This window comes from Triticum dicoccoides, chromosome 3A (assembly GCF_002162155.2).
Source record: "Triticum dicoccoides isolate Atlit2015 ecotype Zavitan chromosome 3A, WEW_v2.0, whole genome shotgun sequence".
Classification (NCBI taxonomy): Eukaryota; Viridiplantae; Streptophyta; class Magnoliopsida; order Poales; family Poaceae; genus Triticum; species Triticum dicoccoides.
The window spans coordinates 598591312-598611104 of NC_041384.1; the positions used below are offsets into that span (position 1 = coordinate 598591312).

Genomic DNA, 19793 nt, shown 5'->3' on the forward strand with positions numbered 1-19793 from the left:
CGTCGTAAAGGGTTACGTCGATGCAAACTTTGACACTAATCCGGATGACTTTGAGTAGTAAACCGGATTCGTATAGTAGTGCAGTTATTTGGAATAGCTCCAAGTAGCGCGTGGTAGCTACATCTACAAGATGACACAGAGATTTGTAAAGCACACATGTAAAGCACACATGGAGAATGATGTGATGGACAAGACCCAATCCTAAGCCTAGCACAAGATCGTGTAGTTCGTATGCTAAAGCTTTTCTAATGTCAAGTATCATTTCCTTAGACCATGAGATTGTGCAACTCATGGATACCGTAGGAATGCTTTGGGTGTACCAAATGTCACAACGTAACTGGGTGGCTATAAAGGTGCACTACGGGTATCTCTGAAAGTGTCTGTTGGGTTGGCACGAATCGAGATTGGGATTTGTCACTCCGTGTAACGGAGAGGTATCTCTGGGACCACTCGGTAGGACATCATCATAATGTGCACAATGTGACCAAGGAGTTGATCACGGGATGATGTGTTACGGAACAAGTAAAGAGACTTGCCGGTAACGAGATTGAATAAGGTATCGGGATACAGACGATCGAATCTCGGGCAAGTACTATACCGGTAGACAAAGGGAATTGTATATGGGATTGATTGAATCCTCGACATCGTGGTTCATCCGATGAGATCATCATGGAGCATGTGGGAGCCAACATGGGTATCCAGACCCCGCTGTTGGTTATTGGCCGGAGAGTTGTCTCTATCATGTCTACGTGTCTCCCGAACCCGTAGGGTCTACACACTTAAGGTTCAGTGACGCTAGAGTTGTAGAGATATTAGTATGTGGTTAACCGAAAGTTGTTCGGAGTCCCGGATGAGATCCCGGACGTCACGAGGAGTTCCGGAATGGTCCGGAGGTAAAGATATATATATATAGGAAGTCCAGTTTCGGCCACCGGGAGAGTTTCGGGGTCACCGGTATTGTACCGGGACCAACGGAAGGGTCCCGGGGGTCCACTGGGTGGGGCCACCTATCCCGAAGGGCCCCATGGGCTGAAGTGATGTGGGAACCAGCCCCTGGTGGGCTGGTGCGCCCCCCTTGGGCCTCCCTGGCGCCTAGGGTTGGAAACCCTAAAGGGGTGGGGGCGCCTCCACCTGGCTTGGGGGCCAAGCCACCCCCTAGGCCGCTGCCCCTCCCATTAGATGGGATCTCTAGGGGCCGGCGCCCCCCAGGGCCCCTATATATAGTGGAGGAGAGGGAGGGCAGCAGCACCCCAAGCCCTGGCGCCTCCCTCCCTCCCGTGACACCTCTTCCTCCCCGCTTGCGATTGGCGAAGCCCTGCCGGGATCCCGCTACTTCCACCACCACGCCATCGTGCTGCTGGATCTCCATCAACTTCTCCTCCCCCCTTGCTCGATCAAGAAGGATGAGATGTCTCTGCTCCGTATGTGTGTTGAACGCGGAGGTGCCATCCGTTCGGCGCTAGGATCATTGGTGATTTGGATCACGACGCGAGTACGACTCCATCAACCCCGTTCTCTTGAACGCTTCCGCTTAGCGATCTTCAAGGGTATGAAGATGCACTCCCTCTCTCTCGTTGCTAGCATCTCCTAGATTGATCTTGGTGACACGTAGGATTTTTTTTGAATTATTGCTACGATCCCCAACATCTTTTGCTCCTCCTCCTCCACCACCACCTCCTCCTCCCGACCCGGATTAGAGTCTCCTTTTAGCTTTATTTGGGGCTTGTCTTGCTATGCCCCCCAGCATGATTCTATGACTTATTGTACTTGACTTCGTGACTTTGGATGTTTGGTGGTTTGCTTTATAATATAAAGCAGGGGGAAACCCTTTTTCTTAAAAAATAGGTAGTGGTTCATGTAACAATTAAATCTGATGTGATTTAAAACCCACTTATAATCAACTAGTGCATGTTGCATGGTTGAGGATTCCCATGTGTCGATCGAAAGGATGCTAGTAAATTTAGATAATAAATCTAACGGATATAATAATTTTGATGATGTGAAAGCATGCATGTTGAGATAATTGGAAGTAGCTAGCGGATCACTCCCTTAGGTGTATAGGTATGATATTGGGAATTTTAATATGCCAATGTGAGAATACTTTTGAATGTCAGCTTCCACACAAAAAAACATAATTATGTTGTTGGGTTGTTGGTTGATTTGTGGTACTTTTTCTATCAAGCACATTTTAACAGTTTTTTTTGCGTGTTACATTTTAACAGTTGTTTCTTGTACATATAAATGATTGGTGTCTCCTTGCAAAATATTGAGGTCAACAAGCTTGTTAAAGGACACCCATTAGACAACTTGTGTCTCTCCAGTGGTTGATGAAATATTGTGATACTGTGAATGGTGGAATAATGGACGGGTATGTGCCTTGGTTATGCTCAACGTATTGATGTACCCAAAAAGTTTATTAACTAAAGAAAATTGTCTTCATGCTATAGGAACTATAATCATGCAGAACAGAGATCCAAGGGTTGCAAAGAGTGAAGCTTCAAAGGCAACAAGTCATCCAAATCACCACAAGCCAATAGACTTTCTGGTCCAGATTCAGCAGATGGAGGTAACATGAATTCATCTAATCTTTGATGAAGTGGTTGTCTGTAACTAAATAATGAGACTGCAACTACACAACTATCTTGTTTTACATAACTGTTCTAAAGAAAACAATATTGTAGATGACCAGTGTTGCCAGTCCCTTGTCTGCTTAGGTTTTTTGACACTCTCATGCCTTTTTTTCTTTTTCTTTTATGTTGTACATTAAAAATTAAATCAAAGCTGATTCGATTGCACATGCCCTGGATTTCGATAAACATGTAATACTTTTGCCGAAGAACACTACATAGAAGAGATTCAGCAGCTGTCCGCAAAGGTATGTGTCATATTCTTCAACTTTCTGATTCGCTTTATGTTCATTTCATCTATTTTAGAGAAACCTAAGTATCGGATGACTAGCATGGCTACCCACTTTAATATCAAGTGTTACTTTCTTTTGTGGTTGTTTATGCTGATAGATGTAACCATTAATTTATGCTCTGGTCATCCCATGAATTAATGGTTTACAAGTAGTGTTGAAAAAGTTCCATACATCATAATACTAATGTTGAATTCATTATTGACTCTGATATTTAGTACTCCGTCCGAAAATGTAAGACTGTTTTTGACACTACCTGAATTGCAGATTGCAGGTCTGAAACTTTCTATGGTCAGTACAAAGAAGGAAAGTGTCGGAGAAATGGGCCACGGGTAGGCCAACCCGAGCCCTAGAACCTTTCAAGACATCGGGGCAGGCTGCGCCCCTCAAGACCCCAGGACGAAGAGCCGCCTCCTGAGGAGTCGACGGCAAGACGGCCGACTGCCCGCTCACGGCCGAGTCCCAGAGACGACTTCCAGAGAAGCCGGCTCTGGGGAGTCGGCCTGCAACTCCAACAAACCTCAAGACCCCAGGACGAAGAGCCGCCTCCTGAGGAGTCGATGGCAAGACGACCGACTGCCCGCTCACGGCCGAGTCCCAGAGACGACTTCCAGAGAAGCCGGCTCTGGGGAGTCGGCTTGCGACTCCAACAAACCCCATGACCTCATCAAAGGGGACGAGGCAGGGGCGTGGCTATGGCGAAGCCCACCCCTGCCCCTCACCAAGGGCAGGCATGGCCACAACACGCCGTACCCCGGAGGATCTCCGTGCGTCGTGGCACTGTTGGCATGCCGGCCCTGACATCAGCACCGCAGAACCGAATCCTGCACCCACGACGGCTTGTCTGTACGGCCTAGGGGCAGCAGGCCCCACCAGTCAGTGAGACCTCGGGAGACGGCAGGAGAGCCACCAGTCGGGCCCGTCGGGAGTCAGCTCGGGGGAGATGGCTGAGCCCTCCCCCGGAGCCCACACGCCATTAATCAAGATGAGTGGCAACAGTGATCGCCCGCCAGGCGGCGGGGCTATTGCCACTTCCTCATGATCAAGCCCGCGTCATCAGAAGCACGGCTACAGTAATCAGCAGCCGGAAAGACCCGCCCGCGGCGGACGCGGCCTGTCGGCTCCGTACCAGGCCAGTCGGCGGGCCCTAGCGGTCGGCAGAGAATATGGAGGCCAGAGGCACTGACGGCTGGGCCCGCGTCCAGCCGGATTACCATTGTACCCCTGGGGGGTAGGCCTATATAAACCCCCCAGGGCACCCATGCAAAGGGTTGGAACCCATTAGCTCTAGACCAAATCATATAGAAGGGAGAGAGCTAGCCTTGCCCTCTCCTACCTCCAAGAAATAGCTCAAGGAGCAACCGTGTAAACACTTGTCCATAGTGAACATGCGGAGACCCCGCAGAGCAGCAGTAGGGGTATTATCTCCTCGCAGAGCCCCAGAGCTGGGTAAGATTCGTTGGCGTGCATGTCTTTGCCTCATCCCGTTTCCAGGCACCGGCGACGTTCTACTCGCCCCCACCATGATAATCCATCCTTTGGCATATGTCGCACCAAACCCCCGACATTTGGCGCCCACCTTGGGTCCTGGTGCACCGCCGTCCGGAGATCTGTTCTGGATGGGAAACCTTTTTCTCCCTGGTGAGCGCAGCCAGCCAGGCACGCCAGACGGAGTTTGCACTGATGCGCTAAGCGGCGTTGAGATCGCCTGCGCGGTCAGCTCCCTGGCCGAACTTGTCGGCGAGGTCCGCCTCTCCGATGAGCCTGCATCCAACGCAGGCACGGGCGGCCCCGAGAACCTCCTCGCGGGCCTCCTCGATCAACTCCATGTTTCCGGTGAGCCTGCCGTAGACTTGGAGTCTGTAGGCTCCACCGACCCGATGCTGGTCGACTCCGACACCGCGTCGCTCGACGTGTTCCCCACCAACATGGTGGTCTACGACGAACCTCTCCCCCGCACAGAGAGCAACGGAAGCACCATCACCGAGGTGCTAGTCATCAGTCATGACGAGCTCCCCGGCGGAGGAGCGCCCGACTCACTCGGCGCGGCGCTGCAAGACCTTACTGCACCCATTCTGGAAAACGCTAACGCAGAGATGTTGGAGGCGTGCCGCCTGCAGCTCGTTGAAGGCGCGAAGAAGCTGGCCAGCATGAGGCGCTTGTCAGAAGCCTACCAGTGGGAGATGGATCGCGCCGTCGGCAGCTCGCTGGCCCCGGCGGGGCCCAGCCGCCTTGGCGCGGTCCGGCAGCGCGGCGTAGCCATCGCCGACCTGTTTGGGGCAAGCCGCCCTGTGTACGCTACCCCAGCAGAGAACATCCGAGCCGCCTAGGCAGCGGCGGACGAGCTAGACAATTTCGAGGGCGAAGAACGGCGCCTCATGGTGGAGCGAGTCCAGCGGCTCCTCGACGCGGCCGCCGCGCAGAACGAGGCCGACTGCCGCACGGAGGCGCCTTGACGTCCCAACGACAACCTTCATCGAGATCAAGGCACGACGTCTCGGACGCCGACTGGCGGCGCCCGAGGAAGAAAAGACAAGGAGCCGGCTGTCAGCCACAGTCGGACTCGTATTACCATAGAGCGCGACCGAGACAGCCGCCCAAGAACAGTGGAACGACGGGACGACTGTCCGCCTCCCCCTCCCCGCATGGAGAGGCGAGTCTCCTCGCCGCCTGTTGACCATCCAACTCTCGGTGATCGCCTTGGCCGCCGAGAGGGAGTTGGAGAGAATGACGCCCGCCACCGGATTGACTGACTTCACCGATCCTTGGCGCTGGAAGAAGAAGACGAGCTGGGTCCACCTTGTTTCGGGCCCCGCATTCGGGATGAGCCCTTTCCCAGAGGGTTCACGCTCCCAAGAGAAACACCTAAGTATACCGGCTCCGTGAAGCCGGAAGACTGGCTAGTCGACTACTCCACGGCTATCAGCATAGCAAACGGCAATAAGCGTGTCGCTGTAAAGTACGTTCCGCTCATGCTCCAGGGCACGGCCCGGACATGGCTGAACAGCCTAAAGCCCCGCAGCATCAACAGCTGGGTCGACTTCACCGAAGCATTCATCCGCAACTTCACCAGCACGTACAAGCGTCCTCCCAAGCCTCGTCATCTCTCCTTGTGCGTGCAAGGCCCCGACGAGTCGACTCGCGATTACCTCACGCGTTGGGCTGAGCTCCGGAACTCCTGCGAGGGCGTGCACGAGGTGCAGGCTATCAAGTACTTCACAGCCGGGTGTAGAGAAGGCACCCTCCTCAAGCATAAGATCCTTTGCGACGAGCCAGAAACCCTCGACGAGCTGCTGATCATAGCAGACAAGTACGCCACGGCCGACTCCTCCATGAAGGCGGAGATTCAAATCAGCACAACTGGCAAAATGGCCCCTCAAGCTCCAAGTACTCAGGCGGCAGACGCCGGCCGGCGACAATAGCAGGGCGACCGCAAGTGCAAGGCCCCGCAGCCGGCTTCCAACAGCTGGCAAGTCGCGACCGTTGAAGCCTAGCAGCCAGATGAGCAGCCCCCGCCCAAGCGACAGAAAGGTGGCAAGCCAAACTGGTTGCCGGCCTTCTCCTATGAGCAGACCTTGGATGGACCTTGCAAGTTCCACAGCGGCGCAAAGCCGTCGAATCACACCACCCGGAAGTGCCACTGGATCACCAGGATCGCCAAGGGAGACGGCCTCCTGCCTCCCCTGCCTGCTGGGCAGCCGCCTCCTCGAGGATTCTGGCGGAAGGCCCCAAAGCCGCCACAGTCAAACCCGGCCCGGGAACTGTGGTGGCGGACTCGAAGACTCCAGAACTTGGCCCAAGGACCGCGCCAGTCGGCCTGGGGATTTCATCAACCTAGCAAGCGGCTGTTGACTCCAACCCGCCGCCTCCGAGCCCAACCGCCCTCGTCCAAGTCGCAGTTCTGGCATTCAAAGAAATAGCAGCACCCTCATGGGCCCATCCCATCCTCAAATTCCTGGTGAACAAAGAGCTACCGACTAATGAAACTTCGGCTCGGCAAATACAACGCCGGGCGGCAGCCTACACCATAATCAACAGAGAGCTGGTCAGGCGCAGCGTCATTGGTGTCTACCAACACTGGTAGAGCCAGAGCAAGGCCAGGCGATTCTCAAAGACATCCATCAAGGCAAGTGCGGCCACCATGAGGCTTCAAGAGCACTCGTCGCCAAAGCCTTTCGACACGGTTTCTTTTGGCCAACTGCCTTGGAAGAGGCCAAGGAGTTGGTCCAAAAATGCAAAGGGTGCCAGAAGTTCAGCTCCAAGCCGCACTGTCGGTGTCAAAACCGGCGGATCTCGGGTAGGGGGTCCCGAACTGTGCGTCTAGGCCGGATGGTAACAGGAGGCAGGGAACATGATGTTTTACCCAAGTTCGGGCCCTCTTGATGGAGGTAAAACCCTACATCCTGCTTGATTAATATTGATGATATGGGTAGTACAAGAGTAGATCTACCACGAGATCAAGGAGGCTAAACCCTAGAAGCTAGCCTATGGTATGATTGTTGTATATGGAGTTGATTGCCTACGGACTACAACCCTCCGGTTTATATAGACACCGGATAGGGTTAGGGTTACATAGAGTCAGTTACAATGGTAGGAGATCTTGAATATCCGCATCGCCAAGCTTGCCTTCCACGCCAAGGAAAGTCCCATCCGGACACGGGACGAAGTCTTCAATCTTGTATCTTCATAGTCCAGGAGTCCGGCTGAAGGTATAGTCCGGCTACCCGAACACCCCCTAATCCAGGACTCCCTCAGTAGCCCCTGAACCAGGCTTCAATGACGATGAGTCCGGCGCGCAAATTGTCTTCGGCATTGCAAGGCGGGTTCCTCCTCCAAGTCCTTCATAGAAGATTGTAAACACCAAGAGTAGTGTCCGGCTCTGCAAAATAAGCTTTCACATATTGCCATAGAGAGAATAATATTAACACAAATCAAATCTACTGACGTATTCCGCAGTGCGTCAACACACTACAGCCAAGTCCTTTACTCGAATCATCTTCACTTTTCCACCTCAGCGTGTTTTGCGAGGCGGTTTCCTTGGCACGTCTTGTCAAAGCAGAGATCGTGTACCCCCCTTTTACGGGATTCTCATCAATACGGACGTGGGTAACCCAACCGCGCCACTTATCACGGCGCTTGGGAGGCAAGCGAGTTTTACTAGGCAGGTGGGGACGCACAACCGCATCCGCCCATATAAGGGGACAAGGATCCACCTTTTTACCTACGCCTTCTTCCTCCTTTGCCTATCCATCTCCTGCGCACCCGAGCTCCAGCGCCCAAGCCCGCACTTCCCACCTCAACCTTCTCCAGCAATGTCCGGAGAGGGAGGCAAGTGGATGGTCTCCTCCGTCACGGAGGGTAAAGTTAAGAAGCTAAGGAAGGCCGGATACCTGTCCAAGGACATCGCGCACCGGCTTCCCGAAGAGGGGCAGCTTCTCACCACCCCAAGGCCCCATAGAGGGTGGTATTTCTCCCCCACTTCCTCCGCGGACTGGGTTTTCCACTCCACCCATTTGTCCGGGGGCTCATGTCCTACTACGGCCTGGATTTCCACGATCTGGCTCCGAACTTCATCCTCAACATCTCGGCGTTTATCGTCGTGTGCGAGGCTTTTCTCCGCGTCCGCCCCCATTTCGGCCTCTGGCTCAAGACCTTCAACGTTAAGCCCAAGGTGGTGTGCGGCAGCCAGGCGGAGTGCGGAGGCGCCATGGCGGGCAAGATGGCCAACGTCCTATGGTTCGAGGGCTCTTTCATGGAGACCCTAAAGGGATGGCAACCCGGGTGGTTTTATATCACCGAGCCATGCGATCCGGAATGGACCGCAGCCCCCGAGTTCCGATCCGGACCCCCCATGCGGCTTATGTCCTGGAAAGAGACGGGCCTGTCATGGGGTGACGAAAAAGAGGTGACCGGATTGCAAACATGCATCCAGTCTCTGGTGAACAAGCCAGTCCGGCTTGTTAATGTAATCCAGGTTATGCTCGTCCGCCGGATCCTCCCGTGCCAACAACGGGATTTTAATCTGTGGGAGTTCGACCCGGCGCAGCATCAAACCCTCAGCAGACTCTTCAACACGACGTACGAAGACGCCTGGAAGATGCTATTCAAGGGTGCCGAGGCTCCCGCATCCGCTTCCGAGGACCGCGGATACAGCTCACAGCACAACGCTAGCGAGGTAAGCCATCTACACCTTTCACAGGATGTTAAGCTTTTTTCATAGTTTGACTCTATGCGGGATCTAAACTCCCTTACCTTTGACAGGCTTGGCGGGCGATATCCGGACCGATTAACTGTCCGGCTCCGCTGCCCGAAGACCCAGCCCCAGCTCTACTAGTGAAGCTGCTGGTTCCGGCGCCTTATGTGGTGCCGGAGAAGAAGGCCAAGAAGAAGAAGAAGACCACGGGGACTCGAAGGAGTGCCCGTAACATGGTGGTGTCGGACTCGTCATCTGACGAGTCCGAGACGCCCTCCTCCCGCGAAAACGAGGAGGAGGAAGAAGAAAACTCCCCCCCCCCAGCGGAGGGAGGAGAAAAGAGGAAGGCCGCCCCAACGGGGGAGGCCAAGGGGTCTGTGACACTCCAAAAAATTTAATTTGGTTTTTATCAAAAACCTCGTGGTTTTCTTTGAAAAGAGGCCATTTAATTTTTTCTTTCAGAAAAACCTTCCTCTTAAAAACATCCTTTGCTTTGGCAAGGATTTTTTTTATTTTTCTTTCAAACTTTGGTGTTTGAATATTTTGAAACTTCTTCTCTATTGGTTCCCTCTTAAATTCATTTTTGGAGTTTAATCTTTTTCTTTTAAAAAGAAATCTATGAAAAACTTGGGATTTTCATATCTTGAAAACCACCCATGACTTGGCATTTTTGCCCATGTGGTAAAACCCCTCCAAAACCTCCCCTACACCTTGTGATCAACCTAAGTTCTCTGTCCCAACTAATCCAAACAAGTTTTGGATTTTATTCTAATTATTTTTCCTCTCAAATCAATTCTGAAAATTATTTGGAGCCTGAGGGATTTTCAAAGCAAGTACTCTTTTTCATTTGAGTTTTGACCTCAAACCAACTCTCCTGGATAGTCCTTTGTACCCACAACCCAGAACCATCTTGATCCACTCCTCCTCTTTTCAAATTTTTCAAAATTCAGTCTCTGCAAGTTTGGACCAGATTTGCCAAATTTGATGAAATTCATATCTACACTCCTCCAAAAATTCCACCAAAATTCAGGCAGCCTTCTTGAGCAATGAGAAGCCACTCCACCAAAAATCAGCTCAAGGAAAAATCTCCAGAGGGCAAAAACATTCTGTCGAACACCTGAACTGCACTATCCCTTTGCAACTTCAGAAAGTTCAGAGATTCAGTTATCTTTCTTCCTTCGTCAGATTCGGTCACGCGGCCACAGTGCGCCCTGGCGCGTTGCACGCAGCCTCTTCTCCCTGGCCAGCACCCCGCACGCACGCTTGGCCGATTCCTGGCGTCAGTAGCAGCGAGCCTCGCCGGCGTTGGGAGCTTCTGCGGTGGCTGCACCTCCCGTGGCGGCCAACAAGGGCCCGAGCCCTCTCGCCACGCCACCCGGCGCCGCCCAACACCCCCTGGCTCTCCGCGTGTCCCTGCCGTGCCAGCGCACGCCCGTGGCACCGTCGCCGTGGCCCGGCAAGCACGGAACGTGCTCCCTGCCGCCGACGGGCCGCGCCACCCCCGTTCCGTCGAGCTCACCCATAGCACCAAGTCCCAGCCCGTTTAGCGCCTAAATGGGACCGGTGGACCTCAACGACGATGCCCAAGCCCCTAATCCCACTGCACATCCCCGGCACCGCCGTAATCACTCGCCGGAGATCCCCGTTCACGGCAACCGCCTCGGGCCGCCTATAAAAAGGGCCCCCGAGCTCACCCTCGTGCACGCCTCATCCCCACTCCTCACCAACGCCAGGCCAGGCCACTAGGGGGACCCCGAGGAGGTCTCCCCCCCCAACTCCGGCCGCCCCGATCCGCCTCGGCCTCCACCACGATTCGCTCCGGTGAGGCCATCTCTGGCGCCCAAACCCCGTCCGTTACCCTCTCTAGCTACCAGGAGCCTAACCCCCTCTTCAATTTGACCTCTGCAGCCCTCTCCGACGAGCCCCTCGACCACTCGAGCCGCCGTCCGCCGAAGCAAAGCTCGCCGTCGACGTGGTACTCGCCGGCGACCACCACCACCACCAACCGACGCGGAACGGCGCCCTGAGCACGGAGGTACCCTCCGATCCCCCTGCCTCGCCGTGGATCACCGCCGGCGACCACCGCGGCTCTCGGGCGCCGACGAGCTTCGCCCCCCCCCCCTTTTTGAAGTTCAAACCTGACGAGTGGGACCCCACCGTCAGCCTCTCTGCCCTCTCTGGTTGAATCGTTTTCTGGAAGCGCCTTCGGGCAAAATGCGTTTTCTCTTTGGGCTGGCGTAGTTCTGCCGAAACGTTTTCTGTTTTTATAAGCTAGCCCCTGGAAATCTTCTGTTTCATTACAGATGAGTCCCTGGACAAAAACCCTTATAACTTTTAAACAGAAAAGTATTTTTGATTGATTCTTTTTCTGTTCTCTTTAAAATTTTGTCTAGTTTTTTATCATATTTATTTGAAAAATATTTGGTATACTTTCTGTGCACTCCTTGGTATTTACGATAGAGCATATATTTTCTTTATACCGTAGATACCGAAGGAGGTGACGGAGCCGCGAACTTCACCGAGCTAGGTTCCGACTACTCTGAACCAGGCAAGCATGTTTGAACTTTTGATATGATGAGTGTCTTGGCATGTTTTGCATTTAGTTAGTTTTATGGCATATTGAGAAGCATATCGATGAACGTTATTTTATGTGATAATGAGGTAAGTGAGTTCGATGATCCATATGTGAATGGATGTGAGGTTGAAGGGCCATGTGTTGGCATGAGTATGGGTGAGATGGCAGTGTCGTAGCATGCCAGTCTTACGCCAGACTATGTGACTTCAGTGTCAAACCGTATCGGTCCAGTTCCTCTCATTTCCTTCCCTGTACTACCACATGTTTTCCGCAAGGAATATGGTTTAGTAAGTTGCAAACTGCTTTTCTGGTACACACCAAAAGGAGAGGCCGTGATGATGGTTCCATGGCCCTGGATTAAAGCCAGTCATCCGGTCAGGGGGCATGGGTGTTTCCGGTTGGGACCGAGAGGGGGGCACCCCTTAGAGCGTGCGTATATAAATTTGATCCCATGCTATTCGAGATTGTGATCTCCCCGTCTCAAAAGTTTTTCTTGGACGATGTCTAGGGTGATTCCTAGCATCGAGAGGTAGGATGGGTGTGTACTGGTTAGCTATGTTTTCTTCCGAAATACCATAAACGGAACTAGTCCTTCGTGACTACGGAAATCCGTTGGCTGTGGGAAAAATTTTGTACAAACTCTGCAGAGTCATATATTCCTCCAAATCATCTATTCCCTGTCCCAGGTCGATATTATCTTATCCTAATCAAATGTCAGTTTTGATGGCAGAGACTCCGGTGATTCGCTCGAATGCTAACTCCGGTTAAATGATTATCCCTGTGGATGGACTAACCCATTTATTCTTATGAATTAAATGTTTATTATGAGTATTATTTACCTGTGAATAAAAGCCCTTTCTGCGATGTCGCTCAGACATCCGACTGTGGCATTGTTGTATTTTACTTTTCTATAAAAGCCCTTTCTATGATGTCGCCCCGACGTCCGACTGTGGCATTTCTTTTCAAGCCCTTTCTGTGATGTCGCCCCGACGTCCAACTGTGGCATTTCTTTCCAAGCCCTTTCTGTGATGTCGCCCCGACGTCCGACTGTGGCATTTCTTTTCAAGCCCTTTCTGTGATGTCGCCCCGACGTCCGACTGTGGCATTTCTTTTCAAGCCCTTTCTGTGATGTCGCCCCGACGTCCAACTGTGGCATTTCTTTCCAAGCCCTTTCTGTGATGTCGCCCCGACGTCCGACTGTGGCATTTCTTTTCAAGCCCTTTCTGTGATGTCGCCCCGACGTTCGACTGTGGCATTTCTTTTAAAGCCCTTTCTGTGAAGCCGCCCCGACATCCATCTGTGGTATTTCTTTTTAAGCCCTTTATGTGGTGTCGCTAAGACGCCCGACTGTGGCATCATTTCCTTATATTTATTTGCTCACCTTTCGAGGCGTCGCTTCAGACACCCGATCGGTAGTTATTTATGTTCTGTTGGTATTTCAGGCGGACTACCGCCGTTTCCCTTTTTACTTACCTTGTTATGCTAATTTTTGAAATGTACATTGGTGAATTATTCATGACGCATCCATGCACGCATTTGTTATATCTTACGTCCGAACTGTCTTGCGAGTACTTTGAAAGTACTCACTGGCTTGTTGATTTGGCCAGATGCTGACGAAGGCGATCTCCTGGATGAAGAGTTTGATAGCGAGTCCGACACCTAGAGGAGTCCCAGTCAGTCTCGTGCGACCCTGGATTTGGTCACTGTTTCACATCCGCTTCCGCTACCAAATAAATTCATCGAGCCTCACCTCGACGCTCGATGAGATGACAGACTTAGAGTCTTGTATTTCTCTCCCCGCTGTGTTTTTCCACCACCGCCCTATCCTCGAGTCAGTAGTATGCCTCCACACCACTGTGTCATGTCCGCCATTATGTATAATTATTGGCGTGCTTGTAATAATTTGGTTGAGCAACCGTAGTTCGACCCTGTAATATATTTTATGCTACTGGCTTATTGTATCAAGAATTTGTCTACCAGTGAGGAGGATTTCTCTCATACTGGACTCAAAAGATTGGTTTCTCAATAAATATTTTTATTGGAAAACCGGTCGTGACAAGCTTGGTACTAGAGCCAGGCTGACTGTAGGAAGCCACTAGGTGCGATCGCTAATTGGTTATTAGCATGATAAAGCTAAATTATATTTTTGCAATTGTAGTCATTTTCTGTCAGTCAGCATAAATTTATGATCTGACCCTGCAGAATTTTTGCCTACTTTTGTAGATGGCCGACAATAGCTGCGAGTCTCAGACCTTCGCCAACGTGCCCGATGGGTTCGTCAAGCTTCTTTCTTTCATCGCTCAGGTCGCGATGGGGCCATCCGTGCGCCCAGTCTTCACACTCTGCCAGCACCGAGTCAACGACAGTCTGACCATGCACCAGGCCGCGGTGCAGTTCAAGGGAGGGCGTGGTGAGTTACGCCGCTTTCGGTTCGTGGGAAGAGCCATGCCTACGGAGAGGCATGCTATGCAGATGGCAGCCCGTGAGGCGATAGCTCGTCTCAGGGATGTCCTTCCCGTGATGAAGACTCGTCGTTACCGTTATCTTCCGTGCCATGTGCCTTACACCTGTCACTACGCATACTCCTGCCCCAGAGGAGAACGAGACGAGGCTTTTGAGATGCTCATTGAGTATCTCCGGGCCCTGGAGGCAGCCTTCGACAACCTGGTGGACGACTTCGTAGCTACCCGCATGGACTCAGTTCATGGCTGTGCTGCCAACAGGAGGGAGCTCCTACCCATCGCACCGCCACTGACTTTTGTCTCATCATCAGCATCTTTTACGCCTACTCATCGCCTTCCTTCTACCGAAGAATTCAACCAAGTCATTGCACCCACTTCAGCGCGCACTGCACCACCCTTCGCGCCCACTCCTGTACGTGTTGCTCCGCCCCTGGCAACCGCTTCGTCCACTCTGCGCAACACTACACGTATGGAGCCCATTAGCGAGGAGGAAGTCGAGTCCCCAACCTCGCTACGCCTCGCCCTCGGCAGGGCAAAGGAGGTCGTCAACATTTCTGCCTGAGTACGCCTAGCTGCCATGTAATGTACCGCTTTGTAAGATATGTACATAGGTTGTGAGAAGTAGCCTGTTTGCGCATCATGTAGGATCTGGAGAAGTGCACTAGCCTAAATAACATGTCAGGATTATGTACGCATATCCTGAGTGATGTATTGTATAATTACCGCCCGCGTGTAAGATATGTAATGAGCAGTCCTTCTCCGTGCGCAAGTCGATTTGTTTTTCTTAAGTAAGCTGAGTTATTTAATTCTATTTGCCAGCTTTATGCATTTATGGATTTGTTTTTGCGACTCTTTCCGCTTTTCTTATAAGTTTTACAAAAAACATTTCCCCAGAGTGAAAAATGTCTCGTCCTTGGACTCGCTCCATGCCAACTCCACCAGAGGAAATTTATGATGCACAACCCAGCAACGAGTTCACTCAGGGACAGTCAAGCCAACAGGGCAGTGAATCGGCACTTTCACAAATGTGCCGCCTTTATGAGCAGAGTCAGCAACAACATCGGGAAATGATGAACCAAGTCATCAACATGGGAAATCACCATGGACAGTATCAGCAGCATTCCAAGTTATCTGAGCTACAGAAGACACGTCCTCAAACATTTTCTCATACTGACAAGCCTCTTGAAGCCGAGGACTGGCTTCGAGATATGGAGAGAAAATTAATTATTGCAAAATGTTCAGACCCCGAGAAGGTATTATATGCTCCGCACTATCTCACAGGAGTAGCCGCATCGTGGTGGGAGAATTTTCTGCACATGCATCCCAACGAAAATGACATAACCTGGGATGATTTCAAGGAAGGTTTCCGTGGTGCACACATTCCTAGGAGTATTATGAAAATCAAGAAGAGAGAGTTCGATGACCTCAAACAAAGGAACATGACAGTGTCAGATTACAACAGTCAATTTACTCTATTGTCCCGCTACGCCAATGAAGAGCGTATGACTGAAATCAAGAAGATGGAGAAATTCCTTGACGGTCTGGCGCCCGCGCTTAAATGCCAACTGGTCGTGCACACTTTTCCTGATTTTAAAACACTGGTGGACAAAGCCATTACTCTGGAAAATGAGAGACGCAGTCTGGAAGATATCCGCAAGCAAAAAAGGGACCAGACTAACCATGCTCGCAATCACCGAAGCAGGACAGATTTTCAAAAGGGTGGGACACACAAATCCTCATCCAACGTCTCACGCCCAATCAAGAATTATCATGCAAGAGACAAAGAATTCACCTATCGCCCCGGCGTTACTTGTTACGCTTGTGGAGAAGAAGGGCACTATGCCAAACAGTGCCCCAAGCCAAGGAATTCAACCCCAAAGCCAAACAACGGCAACAATTCCGCGCCCAAGCGAAACAATTTCAATCCCAACAATAACCACAGGAAGGGTCATCTAAACCACGTAACCAAAGAGGAGGCACAAAATGCTCTGGATATCGTACTCGGTACGTTTCCTGTCAACACAATACCTGCAATGGTTTTGTTTGATTCTGGAGCTTCTCACTCTTTCATTTCGAAAAGTTTTGCTTTGCAAAATAATTTTTCGATGCTTCCCCTGGAGAAATCCATGATCATCAAGTCCCCTGGGATTCAGCAAGTTACTCAGAATTATTGTCAGAATGTGGTCATTGAGTTCGAAGGATTGGAGTTTCACGCAAATCTTATTGTGTTGGAAAATAAAGGACTGGATGTCATCCTAGGAATGGATTGGCTAACCACCAATAAGGGTTTTATCGACTGTTTCAACAGGACCGTAATTCTCACACACCACCAAGGGAAGACAATAAGAGTATCAACCAAGGAAGGAAAAATACCCCGGCAACCGAGATTAAATAAGGTGGACGTTTCTGAGCTAAACAAGGTTCTAGTAGTGTGTGAATTTCCAGATGTATACCTTGAAGAGCTACCAGGCATGCCACCAGACCGAGAAATAGAATTCCGCATTGAGCTAGCACCAGGAACCACCCCCATATACAAGAAACCATACCGAATGGCACCATCCGAGTTGATCGAGTTGAAGAAGCAAATAAAGGAATTACTGGAAAAGGGATACATTCGAGCCAGCTCCTCACCTTGGGGATCACCAATTTTATTTGCCAAAAAGAAGGATGGAACGCTGAGATTGTGTATTGACTATCGAGCACTTAACATGGTCACAGTCAAAAACAAATACCCGATGCCAAGGATAAACGATTTGTTTGATCAACTCGCTCAGGCCAAGGTATTCTCAAAAATTGACTTAAGGTCAGGATACCATCAATTGAAGGTACGAACGGAAGATATCCCCAAAACAGCCTTCACCTCCAGATATGGACTGTACGAGTTCACAGTGATGCCATTTGGATTAACTAACGCCCCAGCATATTTTGTTCACCTCATGAACAAAGTATTTATGAAGTTTATGGACAAGTTCGTCGTGGTATTCATCGACGATATTCTGGTATACTCCAAGACACCAGAAGAGCACGCAGAACATCTTAGGATTGTGCTAGGAGAGCTAAGAAAACACCAATTGTATGCCAAGTTTAGCAAGTGCGAATTTTGGCTAAGACAAGTAGGCTTTCTAGGCCACGTGCTGACCCAAGACGGTATCGCAGTGGACCCAGAGAAAGTCAAGGCCGTACTTGGCTGGAAGTCACCAGCCAGCGTAACGGACATTCGGAGTTTCTTGGGAATGGCAGGATATTACCGCAGATTTATTGAAGGATTTTCCACCATAGCCAAGCCTATGACACAGTTGCTCAAGAAAGATAAGAAGTTTGAATGGACAGAAGCCTGCGAGAAAAGTTTCCGAGAGCTAAAGCGGAAGTTAACGACAGCACCGGTATTAATTGTACCCAACATACACAAGAATTTTGAAGTATATTGTGACGCGTCCAGAAAGGGTCTCGGATGCGTATTGATGCAGGAAGGCAAGGTTGTCGCCTACGCTTCAAGGCAACTTCGCAAGCATGAGGAGAATTATCCCACTCATGACTTAGAAATGGCAACAGTTATTCATGCACTCAAGGAATGGAGGCATTTCTTACTCGGGAATCGATGTGAAATATATACGGATCACAAAAGTCTCAAATATATTTTCACGCAGCCAGAACTAAATTTACGGCAACGACGTTGGTTGGAGTTGGTAAAAGATTATGATGCTGGTATCCATTATCATCCAGGGAAAGCAAATGTAGTGGCTGATGCCCTTAGTCGGAACCCCAGCTCTGACGAAAACAATCTGCACAGCTTGGGGCCCGAATTCCAACAAGAATTTGCCAAGCTCAACTTGATAATGGTAGCAGAAGGCACCATATCAAACTTGGAAATACAACCCAACCTTGTGGAGAAAATTAAAGAAGCTCAGCCCGGTCACACCAGCATCGAAGGCATCAAAAGAAAGTTGAGTATGGGCAAGGCCTCGGAATTCGTAATAGACAATGAAGGAATATTATGGTACGGAGAAAGGCTCTGCGTGCCAAACATAGAAGACCTTAAGCAGCAAATTTTAGCTGAAGCACACACCACTCCATATTCAATTCACCCTAGAGGAACCAAAATGTATAAGGATATTCAGGAAAGATTTTGGTGGCACGGTATGAAGAGGGACATAGCCACCTTCATTGCATGTTGCGACTCATGTCAACGCATAAAAGCTGAACATCAGAGACCAGCCGGACTACTGCAACCAAACAAAATACCTGAGTGGAAATGGGATGAAATAGGGATGGATTTTATTGTCGGACTACCTCGGTCATGACACGGGAATGATGCCATATGGGTCATCACTGACAGGTTGACCAAAGTGGCACACTTTATTCCAGTGAAGTCGACCTACAACACTCAGAGGCTTGCCAGGATTTATCTCTCCCGTATAGTTTGTCTGCACGGTGTCCCGAAGACTATAATATCCGACAGAGGCACTCAGTTCGTCTCAAGATTTTGGGAGCATTTACAACAGGCCCTGGGAACCCAACTAGCCTTCAGTACCGCATACCACCCACAGACTGATGGATAGACTGAACGCGTAAACCAAATTTTAGAAGACATGCTGAGAGCATGTGTCCTCACATATGGAACCAGTTGGGAAGAAAGCCTGCCATACGCCGAGTTCGCGTATAACAATAGCTACCAGGCCAGCCTACAAATGGCACCATTTGAGGCTTTATACGGACGAAGATGTCGTACCCCGTTAAATTGGTCAGAGACTCGAGACAGCCGCATCTTCGGACCAGACATGCTCAGAGAAGCCGAGGAAAAGGTCAAGCTAATCAGAGACCGACTTAAGACCGCTCAAAGTCGACAGAAGAGTTATTATGATCAGAAACATCGAAGGGTCAGCTTTGAACCCGGTGAGTTCGTATACCTGAGAGTGTCCCCTATGAGAGGATTGCAACGGTTTAAGATTTAAGGAAAGTTAGCACCAAGATTCATTGGACCATTCTGCATAGTGGCACGAAGAGGCACCGTAGCCTATCAGCTAGACTTACCCGAAGACTTGTCCGACATTCACGACGTGTTCCACGTCTCTCAATTAAGGAAGTGCGTAAGCAACCCAGAGAAACAAGTATCCCATGAAAACATTGACGTGCAGCCAGACCTCACTTATCGGGAACGTCCCGTAAGAATATTAGAGGAGTCTGAAAGGAGGACCCGACAGAAGACCATCAAGTTTTTCAAAGTCCAGTGGAGCAATCACACCGACAGTGAAGCAACTTCGGAAAGCGAGGATTTTCTTCGGACAGAGCATCCACACTTATTTAAGGATCAGCTGGAATCTCGGGGACGAGATTTTTCCTAAGGGGGTAGGTGTTGTGACACTCCAAAAATTTTAATTTGGTTTTTATCAAAAACCTTGTGGTTTTCTTTGAAAAGAGGCCATTTAATTTTTTCTTTCAGAAAAACCTTCCTCTTAAAAACATCCTTTGCTTTGGCAAGGATTTTTTTTATTTTTCTTTCAAACTTTGGTGTTTGAATCTTTTGAAACTTCTTCTCTGTTGGTTCCCTCTCAAATTCATTTTTGGAGTTTAATCTTTTTCTTTTAAAAAGAAATCTATGAAAAACTTGGGATTTTCATATCTTGAAAACCACCCATGACTTGGCAT

General features: G+C 50.3%; 1 pseudogene; it reads left to right on the top strand.

Moving 5' to 3' along the window:
* The first annotated feature begins 2241 nt into the window (after window positions 1-2241).
* LOC119272643 overlaps window positions 2242-19793 on the top strand; it is a 72270-nt pseudogene continuing 54718 nt past the window's right edge.